This window comes from Triticum dicoccoides, chromosome 7A (genome assembly GCF_002162155.2).
Source record: "Triticum dicoccoides isolate Atlit2015 ecotype Zavitan chromosome 7A, WEW_v2.0, whole genome shotgun sequence".
Lineage (NCBI taxonomy): Eukaryota > Viridiplantae > Streptophyta > Magnoliopsida > Poales > Poaceae > Triticum > Triticum dicoccoides.
This window is the reverse complement of record NC_041392.1, coordinates 574,686,750-574,698,474: the sequence shown is the minus strand read 5'-3', so window position 1 is coordinate 574,698,474 and position 11,725 is coordinate 574,686,750.

The window sequence follows — 11,725 nt, the reverse complement described above, 5'->3', positions numbered from 1 at the left end:
TATGCGGTCGGACGTTCTGAGGGAGCTGTTGGGGCGAGCGGCCATCTCAGAAGAACACCGTACGCTGATGGGTACGGTGATGGAAAGAATTTCGTCCGCCGAAAGCGGATTACATGAAGCCTTTATGAGTCTACTGACAGGCTTTGAGGTACGTGAGATAATATGTGATAGTACCGCACATGTTAGGTGTGCCCTGTGTAGATAGTAGCCCCTGAGACTCTGGTTGTCGTCGAGAACAGCGGCGAACAGAGGATCATAGTCCCAGGCAATAACCAGACTGCCTTTATGAGCAGGTGGTGGAAGCTCCCGTGGCTAGCCGGACTAGTGAGTTTGCCGAATTAAAACGGCAATTGGATGCGGCAGACGCCGACATCGAGCTTGTTAACAAGCAGCGTGACGAATCACAGGGTAAGTAAAGTTTTCTGGTGAATGTCGCACAATAAGAGCAGCATGATGCCAGTATCTTTAATATGTTGTGACTGCAGACGGATCTGCCACCGTGGAGACCCTTCGGGCGGAACTCGCCCGAGCCAAGGAACAAGCGAGGGTTAGTAATGCGGCTGCTTTGAAGGCGGCCAAAGAGTTAAGAGCCGAGAAGGCCGCCCATTGCGAAAGCAAAGAAAAGATGGCCAAGATGGCCATAGAATTAAAAGGCACTGCCGACCGTTGCCGGTTCCTTGAGGAATAGAACTGAGTGAAGGCAGCGGACCTTGAGAAGGCCACTATGGCGACCAAAGACAGTCGCTCTGCTATGAGGGCAAAGAAGGAGGAGCTGCGCGAAGCCAGGGATATTGCGGCTGGGAAGCCCTTTCTGCTGCGGAGGAAGTTCGGAGATCCGCGGTATGCCCCTCTAGATCGGCTGTGGAGTTCGGCAGACGCATATATGGACTTGGCGGCAAGCGCTGTCGATGCGGTCGAATACTTCCAAGATCAATCAGATCATGAAGTGGACAAGCTATTCTGGTTGCAATTCAACGTTCTAGAGCGTCCGCTTCCCTTGACTGATCAGCTAGCCGAATGGGCCGAACTTAATAGGTTGTCCGGACTCGCCATGAGGTCTGTTGTAGATCATTTGTGGCAGGAGAAGCCGAAGCCGAACATCTATTTCAGCTTAGTGCAGCAGTTCCTTGGCGCGGTGCCGCGCATCAACGCGATGAAGCGGTCGGCATGCATAGAAGGCTCGGGGATGGCCTTTGCCCGTGTCAAGGCATACTGGGCGGAGATGGATGCTACCACTGTTGCGGCGCAAGGTTCGGCCATAGGCCGAGTAGCTGCCGAGCACTATTTTGAAGAGGTTCTTGAGGGTGCTCGTTTGATAGAGTCCCAGTGCTCAAAGAATATTATGTTTGAGTGACATGTATTCCCATTGTAAACACAATGTTTTTATGAAATATAATAAGGCTATATTTACAATTTTGCCGGAAAGTAATGTGATGCCTCCTGTGCGGACGTTTATGTATATATGTATATAACCTGAAAGATTGCAGTCGTTGGCTTCAACCCCCACACATATAATGCGGAGGTGCTCGCAAAAAATGCATGTTCACACTTAACCCAACGTCTTGGTCCTATTAAGGAGGTGATAGCGCAGCGAACGAGGCAACCGGACTATAATGCTTTAACACTTTCACTTAGCCATAGGAGTTTGACAGTGGGGCTACTAGATAGCCCCTGGTGGCTCCGCACTCTCCCGATCTCGGGGTGCATACATGCCTGGCCGGAAAACGGCCCTTCGTTAAGGCGGAGGAATTCTAACATTCCAATAGGTCATCGAGTGGTTGACCAGTCTCACGCTATATCATGACAGTCAGTTTTCGGCTTTCTCTACTGAGGTGCTCGTCCGGATGAACTAGGGCACAATCGCAGTAGTTCTCCTGGTGCTGCCTTAGCCCATAAAGCGGAATGTAAGGCACAAAAACACAGGAGCCGGGCAAACCCAACATTTGACCAAAGACAATGATTCGGAGCTGATGCATATAAGGCCAAACTCGCGACGCCGAACACTCCCTAAGGTATTCGGTCTTTATGGTATAAACCGGGCCTAATTAGTGCCCTTTGTAAGAAGCCCCTTGTGTCTAGGTACGTGCATTATTCTTACGTGGCCACATGCCAAGACGTCAGCATCCTTCTCAATTGTAATGAGAATTCGAGGGATGTGTATCAACAAGAGATAGTAAAAAAGGTTCACGCAGGGTCTTAATCTAAAAACAATCCTTGGAGCGGGTCCCTGCTGCGCGTCTGCGCCTATGTCTCCGTTGTGCCGTATCCTGGACAGGTGTAGCATGATTATCATCTGTAAAAGAGAGGAACTTAGGTGAAAAAGTTGTCGTGCAAAAAGATAGTGTTTAAAGAAACCATGTATAACTAAAAATGAGTAGAAATTGCCACTTGTCTGCGCGCGTTGAGCCCCTTGTATTTGTAATAGGGGTGTGGCCATCAATCCGGTACAAACTACATATAGCAGCGCCGGACTCGTCTAACCGCGTCCGTGGTCTTGACGACCTATCAAATGCTTTAGTTGGTGAGGCTGTTTTTAGTGTGCGGCTGCCAAGGCAGTCGCATTCTCTTCGGCGCACAAAGATCGCTTAATACTTCCGTTCACTGTAATGATGCCACGTGGACCGGGCATCTTGAGCGTGAGGGAAGCGTAATGCGGTATTGCATTAAAGCGAGCAAAAGCTTCGCGTCCAAGTAGTGCTTGATAACCGCATTGGAACGGAGCAATGTGGAAGGTTAAATGTTCGCTACGGGAGTTATCAGGGAAGCCGAATATAACCTTTAGTAGCAGGGAGCCCGTGCAGTGAGCCCCTGGGCCTAGCGTTACTCCTTTAAAGGTAGTGTTGCTATGGCAAATTTTCGTTGGGTCTATCCCCATTTCGCGGATTGTATCCTGGTATATCAGGTTTAAACTGCTACCACCGTCCATCAGGACTCGTGCAAAGTGGTATCCGTCAATTATTGGGTCTAATACCAGGGGAGCCCATCCTGCCCGCCGGATACTTGCTGAGTAATCACGATGGTCAAAAGTGACCGGTTGAGACGACCAGTGGCAGGGTTTCGCGGTGATAGGCCCTTGGGCATATTTATCTGGGAGGGCCCCTTTGCTTCCCTTGATCACGTGTAATACGTTGACTGTTTTGACTTCTGATGGAAACTTCTTTTGTTCCCCATCGTCTTGCTTGAGAGGCTCATCCTCATCTTCGCTTGGTGTATCCTGCCCCTTGTGTACGGCGTTGAGCTTGCCAGACTGCTTGAAGACCCAACATTCTCTGTGGGTATGATTAGCGGGTTTACCAGGGGTTCTATGGATCTGACATACTTGGTCCAGAATTTTGTTCAGGCTAGACAGTTCATCTCTGGCGCCTTTAGAGGGCGGCTTTTGCTGACCTGGCCGAGAGCTTCGGAATCCGGCGTTTACCGCCGTGCTCTTCGGGCTGTCTTCTTTATTCCGACGCTTATTATTTTTGCTGCGTCATGATTTCCCGTTTTCATCTCTAACTTCGGATGTGCTTGGGTCGCTGGTGCTGCATCTGGCTAGCCAGCTGTCCTCACCCGCGCAAAAGTGGGTCATGAGGCTTGTTAATGCTGCCATTGTTCTCGGCTTTTCTTGGCCGAGGTGTCTGGCAAGCCATTCGTCGCGGACGCTATGCTTAAAAGCTGCCAAGGCTTCGGCATCCGGAAAGTCAACTATTTGGTTCTTCTTAGTAAGAAACCTGTTCCAAAGCTTTCGGGCTGACTCTCCGGGCTGTTGAGTTATATGACTCAAATCGTCCGCATCCGGGGGTCGGACATAAGTCCCTTGAAAATTTGCCCGAAAAGCGTTTTCGAGCTCTTCCCAGCTTCCAATGGAGTTTTCAGGGAGGCTTTTAAGCCAGTGCCGACCTGGCCCTTTGAGCTTGAGGGGTAAGTACTTGATGGCGTGGTGATCATCTCCTCGAGCCATATGGATATGGAGGATATAGTCCTCAATCCAGACCCCAGGGTCTGTTGTTCTGTCGTATGCCTCTATGTTTACGGGTTTGAATCCCTCTGGAAATTCATGGTCCAGCACCTCATCGGTGAAACATAGGGGGTGTGCGTCACCCCTATATCTGGGTGTACCGCGTTGTTCTAATGTTTGTTGTGTTACATCATATGCTGGGGCACGCTTGCGTGGTCCATAGATGGATCTGGTTGCGCCGTCCTTTTGGTGCGAACCCTCGCGTGGATCGCGTATTGGCTTGTGAGTGGCGTTGTTTGCCGCTCTATGTTGGCCGTGAGGTCGTCTATCCGGCCAGGTGGCCATTTTGGTTTTTGGTTGTGGGGGATCTAGGGCCTCCTCATTGAATTCGGGTAGCAACTTCCGCTTCGGGTAGCTCTTGGTGGGGCGATTACCACCATACTTCGCTGCTGTGCTGAGTACTTTACTCCACCTGATTTGGAGTGTGTCCTGCGCAGCCTTGAGCCATTGCTTCTGCTTTTTCAGACTCCTCGCGGTGGCAACAAGCCTTTGACGGGCATTCTGCTGCTCCGGGTGCCTGTCCGTCGATATGTCATCCGGACTATTTTCTTTGACATAATCGGTTTGTTCGGTTTGATTCTCTGTATTGCCGTGGTCCGGCAGTGGTTTGCCCTGCTCCAATGCTGGGTTTGTATGATCGTTATTTCTGCCGAGGCGGGATTTGGGGCGGCGCTTACGCCGCCGCTTTGACTGCTTCTCGAGGGGACAAGCCTTCGTTGCGTCCTTCCGTTCCTCGTCATCGTCTTCTTTTGGTGTGTCCACCATGTATACGTCATATGATGAGGTGGACATCCAGTGCCCTGTGGGCGGTGGTTCCTCTTCGCCTCCCGCATCGTCGTCCATACCGTCGATGTCTTCGGAGTCGAAGTCGAGCATGTCGGTTGAGTCATCGATAGTGGCTACTAAGTGGGTGGTGGGTGGGCCTTTAATTTCTTCATCGTCCGCATCCCAGTCCTGCCGGACATAGTTCGGCCAGGATCCTCCTGACAAGGAGAAAGACCTTAATGAGTTCAGTATGTCGCCAAAGGGCGAGTGCTGAAAAATATCCGCGGAGGTAAACTCCATGATCGGTGCCCAATCGGATTCGATAGGAACGGGCGCAGGCGGTTCGGAGTCCGTGGCCGGAGAAGGATCCAGCAGTTTAACAACACGGCTCTCGTGCAAGGCAAGGTCGATGTTTGGCTCGATCGCCGCTGAGGGTAAGGCCTCCGTGGCGGGGTCCATCCACCCATCCGCGGAAGGCACGACTGGCTCCGAATTGAGGGTCGGAGCGGCTACCGGTGCGATCTCCTTAACACTGTCCGATGGGAGAGCTAAGTCATGCTCATCGTGACCGCGCGGCACACAAGGCAGAGGCTCGAATCAGTCGAAGATCAAATCTCCATGGATATCAGCCGTGTAGTTTAAGCTTCCAAACCTGACCTGGTTGCCATGGGCGTAACTTTCAATCTGCTCCAGATGGCCAAGCGAATTGGCCCGCAGTGCAAAGCCGCCGAACACAAAGATCTGTCCGGGGAGAAAAGTCTCACCCTGGACCGCATCGCCATCGATGATAGTAGGAGCCATCAAGCCTAACGACGACGACACAGAGGAACTCTCAATGAAAGCACCAATGTCGGTGTCAAAATCGGTGGATCTCGGGTGGGGGGTCCCGAACTGTGCGTCTAGGCCGAATGGTAACAGGAGGCAGGGGACACAATGTTTTACCCAGGTTCGGGCCCTCTTGATGGAGGTAAAACCCTACGTCCTGCTTGATTAATATTGATGATATGGGTAGTACAAGAGTAGATCTACCACGAGATCGGAGAAGCTAAACCCTAGAAGCTAGCCTATGGTATGATTGTCTGTTCGTCCTATGGACTAAAACCCTCCTGTTTATATAGACATCGGAGAGGGCTAGGGTTACACAGAGTCGGTTACAATGGGAGGAGATATACATATCCGTATTGCCAAGCTTGCCTTCCACATTAAGGAAACTCCCATCCGGACATGGGACGAAGTCTTCAATCTTGTATCTTCATAGTCTAACAGTCCGGCAAAAGGATATAGTCCAGCTGTCCGGAGACCCCCTAATCGAGGACTCCCTCAGATACGTTGTGGGCCGGATGACCAAGAGTCGTCGCGGCAAGCTCTACATCGACGACGCCGGCTGGGGCCCCGACGCCGGCTCAATTGAGTACGGGTACCGGGTCCCCTTCGGCGGAATCCACGTCTTCATCGGCCGGATCGGCGAGCCAGGTCCTGAGCCGGACATCTGCACCGACCTCATCGAGACGGCTCAGCATGCGAGACCCACCCGGACTCTGAAGGAAATATGCCCTAGAGCAATAATAATGTTATTATTTTATTTCCTTATATCATGATGAATGTTTATTATTCATGCTAGAATTGTATTATCCGGAAACATAATACTTGTATGAATACATAGACAAACTAAAACGTCACTAGTATGCCTCTACTTGACTAGCTCGTTAATTAAAGATGGTTATGTTTCCTAACCATATACATGTGTTGTCATTTGATTAACGGGATCACATCATTAGGAGAATGATGTGATTGACATGACCCATTCCATTAGCTTAGCACCCGATCGTTTAGTATGTTGCTATTGCTTTCTTCATGACTTATACATGTTCCTATGACTATGAGATTATGCAACTCCCTTTTGCCGGAGGAACACTTTGTGTGTTACCAAACGTCACAACGTAACTGGGTGATTATAAAGGAGCTCTACAGGTGTCTCCAAAGGTAAATGTTGGGTTGGCGTATTTCGAGATTAGGATTTGTCACTCCGATTATCGGAGAGGTATCTCTGGGCCCTCTCGGTAATGCACATCACATAAGCCTTGCAAGCATTGCAACTAATGAGTTAGTTGCGAGATAATGTATTACGAAACGAGTAAAGAGACTTGCCGGTAATGAGATTGAACTAGGTATTGAGATACCGATGATCGAATCTCGGGCAAGTAACATACCGATGAAAAAGGGAACAACGTATGTTGTTATGCGGTCTGACCGATAAAGATCTTCGTAGAATATGTGGGAGCCAATATGAGCATCCAGGTTCCGCTATTGGTTATTGACCGGAGACATGTCTCAGTCATGTCTACATTGTTCTCGAACCCGTAGGGTCCGCACGCTTAAGGTTTCGATGACAGTTATATTATGAGTTTATGAGTTTTGATGTACCGAAGTTAGTTCGGAGTCCCGGATGTGATCACGGACATGACGAGGAGTCTCGAAATGGTCGAGACATAAAGATTGATATATTGGACGGCTATATTCGGACACTGGAAGTGTTCCGGGTGATTTCGAAGAAAACCGGAGTGCCGGAGGGTTACCGGAACCCCCCTGGAGAAGTAATGGGCCTTATGGGCCCTAGTGGAGAGAGAGAGGGGCGGCCAGGGTGGGCCGCGCCCCCCCTCCCCCTCTGGTCCGAATTGGACTAGGAGAGGGGGGCGGCGCCCCCCTTTCCTTCTCCCTCTCCCCCTTCCTTTCCCCCTCCTAGTAGGAGTAGGAAAGAGGGGAGTCCTACTCCTACTAGGAGGAGGACTCCTCCTCCTTGGCGCGCCATAGGGCCGGCCGGCCTCCTCCCCTTGCTCCTTTATATACGGGGCAGGGGGCACCCCTAGACACAGAAGTGGATCCTCGTGATCATTTTCTTAGCCGTGTGCGGTGCCCCCTTCCGCCATACTCCTCGATAATATTGTAGTGGTGCTTAGGCGAAGCCTTGCGACAGTTGAACATCAAGATCGTCACCACGCCGTCGTGCTGACGGAACTCTTCCCCGACACTTTGCTGGATCGGAGTCTGGGGATCGTCATCGAGCTGAACGTGTGCTAGAACTCGGAGGTGCCGTAGTTTCGGTGCTTGATCGATCGGGCCGTGAAGACATACGACTACATCAACCGCGTTGTCATAACACTTCCGCTGTCGGTCTACAAGGGTACGTAGATCACACTCTCCCCTCTCGTTGCTATGCATCACCATGATCTTGCGTGTGCGTAGGAATTTTTTTGAAATTACTATGTTCCCCAACAGTGGCGTCCGAGCCTAGGTTTTATGTGTTGATGTTGTGCACGAGTAGAACACAAGTGAGTTGTGGGCAATATAAGTCATACTGCTTACCAGCATGTCATACTTTGGTTCAACGGTATTGTTGGATGAAGCGGCCCGGACCAACATTACGCGTACGCTTACGCGAGACTGGTTCTACCAACGTGCTTTGCACACAGGTGGCTGGCGGGTGTCAGTTTCTCCAACTTTAGTTGAACCGAGTGTGGCTACGCCCGGTCCTTGCGAAGGTTAAAACAGCACCAACTTGACAAACTATCGTTGTGGTTTTGATGCGTAGGTAAGATTGGTTCTTGCTTAAGCCCGTAGCAGCCACGTAAAACTTGCAACAACAAAGTAGAGGACGTCTAACTTGTTTTTGCAGGGCATGTTCTGATGTGATATGGTCAAGACATGATGCTAAATTTTATTGAATGAGATGATCATGTTTTGTAACCAAGTTATCGGCAACTGGCAGGAGCCATATGGTTGTCGCTTTATTGTATGCAATGCAATTGCGCTGTAATGCTTTACTTTATCACTAAGCGGTAGCGATAGTCGTGGAAGAATAAGATTGGCGAGACGACAACGATGCTACAATGGTGATCAAGGTGTCGCGCTGATGATGATGGTGATCATGACGGTGCTTCGAAGATGGAGATCACAAGCACAACATGATGATGGCCATATCATATCACTTATATTGATTGCATGTGATGTTTATCTTTTATGCATCTTATCTTGCTTTGATTGACGGTAGCATTTTAAGATGATCTCTCACTAATTATCAAGAAGTGTTCTCCCTGAGTATGCACCGTTGCGAAAGTTCTTCGTGCTGAGACACCACATGATGATCGAGTGTGATAGGCTCTATGTTCAAATACAACGGGTGCAAAACAGTTGCACACGCGGAATACTCAGGTTATACTTGACGAGCCAAGCATATACAGATATGGCCTCGGAACATGGAGACCGAAAGGTCGAGCGTGAATCATATAGTAGATATGATCAACATTGTGATGTTCACCAATGAAACTACTCCATCTCATGTGATGATCGGACATGGTTTAGTTGATTTGGATCACATGATCACTTAGAGGATTAGAGGGATGTCTATCTAAGTGGGAGTTCTTTAGTAATATGATTAATTGAACTTAAATTTATCATGAACTTAGTACCTGATGGTATCTTTCTTGTTTATGTTGATTGTAGATAGATGGCCCGTGCTGTTGTTCCGTTGAATTTTAATGTGTTCCTTGAGAAAGCAAAGTTGAAAGATGATGGTAGCAATTACACGGACTGGGTCCGTAACTTGAGGATTATCCTCATTGCTGCACAAAAGAATTACGTCCTGGAAGCACCGCTGGGTGCCAGGCCTGCTGCTGGAGCAACACCAGATGTTATGAACGTCTGGCAGAGCAAAGCTGATGACTACTCGATAGTTCAGTGTGCCATGCTTTACGGCTTAGAACCGGGACTTCAATGACATTTTGAACGTCATGGAGCATATGAGATGTTTCAGGAGTTGAAGTTAATATTTCAAGCAAATGCCCGGATTGAGAGATATGAAGTCTCCAATAAGTTCTATAGCTGCAAGATGGAGGAGAATAGTTTTGTCAGTGAGCATATACTCAAAATGTTTGGGTATAATAATCACTTGACTCAATTGGGAGTTAATCTTCCAGATGATTGCGTCATTGACAGAATTCTCCAATCACTGCCACCTAGCTGCAAGAGCTTCGTGATGAACTATAATATGAAAGGGATGAATAAAACTATTCCCGAGCTCTTCGCAATGCTGAAAGCTGCGAAGGTAGAAATCAAGAAGGAGCATCAAGTGTTGATGGTCAACAAGACCACTAGTTTCAAGAAAAAGGGCAAAGGGAAGAAGAAGGGGAACTTCAAAAAGAACAACAAGCAAGTTGCTGCTCAAGAGAAGAAACCCAAATCTGGACCTAAGCCTGAAACTGAGTGCTTCTACTGCAAGCAGACTGGTCACTGGAAGCGGAACTGCCCCAAGTATTTGGCGGATAAGAAGGATGGCAAGGTGAACAAAGGTATATGCGATATACATGTTATTGATGTGTACCTTACTAATGCTCGCAGTAGCACCTGGGTATTTGATACTGGTTCTATTGCTAACATTTGCAACTCGAAACAGGGACTACGGATTAAGCGAAGATTGGCTAAGGACGAGGTGACGATGCGCGTGGGAAATGGTTCCAAAGTCGATGTGATCGCGGTCGGCATGCTACCTCTACATCTACCTTCGGGATTAGTATTAGACCTAAATAATTGTTATTTGGTGCCAGCGTTGAGCATGAACATTATATCTGGATCTTGTTTGATGCGAAACGGTTATTCATTTAAATCAGAGAATAATGGTTGTTCTATTTATATGAGTAAAATCTTTCATGGTCATGCACCCATGAAGAATGGTCTATTCTTATTAAATCTCGATAGTAGTGACACACATATTCATAATGTTGAAGCCAAAAGATGCAGAGTTGATAATGATATTGCAACTTATTTGTGGCACTGCCGTTTAGGTCATATCGGTATAAAGCGCATGAAGAAACTCCATACTAATGGACTTTTGGAACCACTTGATTATGAATCACTTGGTACTTGCGAACCGTGCCTTATGGGTAAGATGACAAAAACACCATTCTCCGGTACTATGGAGAGAGCAATAGATTTGTTGGAAATCATACATACAGATGTATGTCGTCCGATGAATGTTGAGGCTCGTGGCGGATATTGTTATTTTCTCACCTTCACAGATGACTTAAGCAGATATGGGTATATCTACTTAATGAAACATAAGTCTGAAACGTTTGAAAAGTTCAAAGAATTTCAGAGTGAAGTTGAAAATCATCATAACAAGAAAATAAAATTCCTACGATCTGATCGTGGAGGAGAATATTTGAGTTACGAGTTTGGTGTACATTTGAAACAATGCGGAATAGTTTCGCAACTCACGCCACCCGGAACACCACAGCGTAATGGTGTGTCCGAACGTCGTAATCGTACTTTACTTGATATGGTGCGATCTATGATGTCTCTTACTAATTTACCGCTATCATTTTGGGGTTATGCTCTAGAGACGGCCGCATTCACGTTAAATAGGGAACCATCAAAATCCGTTGAGACGACGCCTTATGAACTGTGGTTTGGCAAGAAACCAAAGTTGTCGTTTCTGAAAGTTTGGGGCTGTGATGCTTATGTGAAAAGGCTTCAACCTGATAAGCTCGAACCCAAATCGGAGAAATATGTCTTCATAGGATATCCAAAGGAAACTATTGGATACACCTTCTATCACAGATCCGAAGGCAAGACTTTTGTTGCTAAATTCGGAAACTTTCTAGAGAAGGAGTTTCTCTCGAAAGAAGTGAGTGGGAGGAAAGTAGAACTTGATGAGGTAACTGTACCTGCTCCCTTATTGGAAAGTAGTACATCACAGAAACCAGTTTTTGTGACACCTACACCAATTAGTGAGGAAGCTAATGATGATGATCATGAAACTTCAGAACAAGATACTACTGAACCTCGTAGATCAACCAGATTAAGATCCGCACTAGAGTGGTACGGTAATCCTGTTCTGGAAATCATGCTACTAGATCATGATGAACCTACGAACTATGGAGAAGCGATGGTGAGCCCAGATTCCGC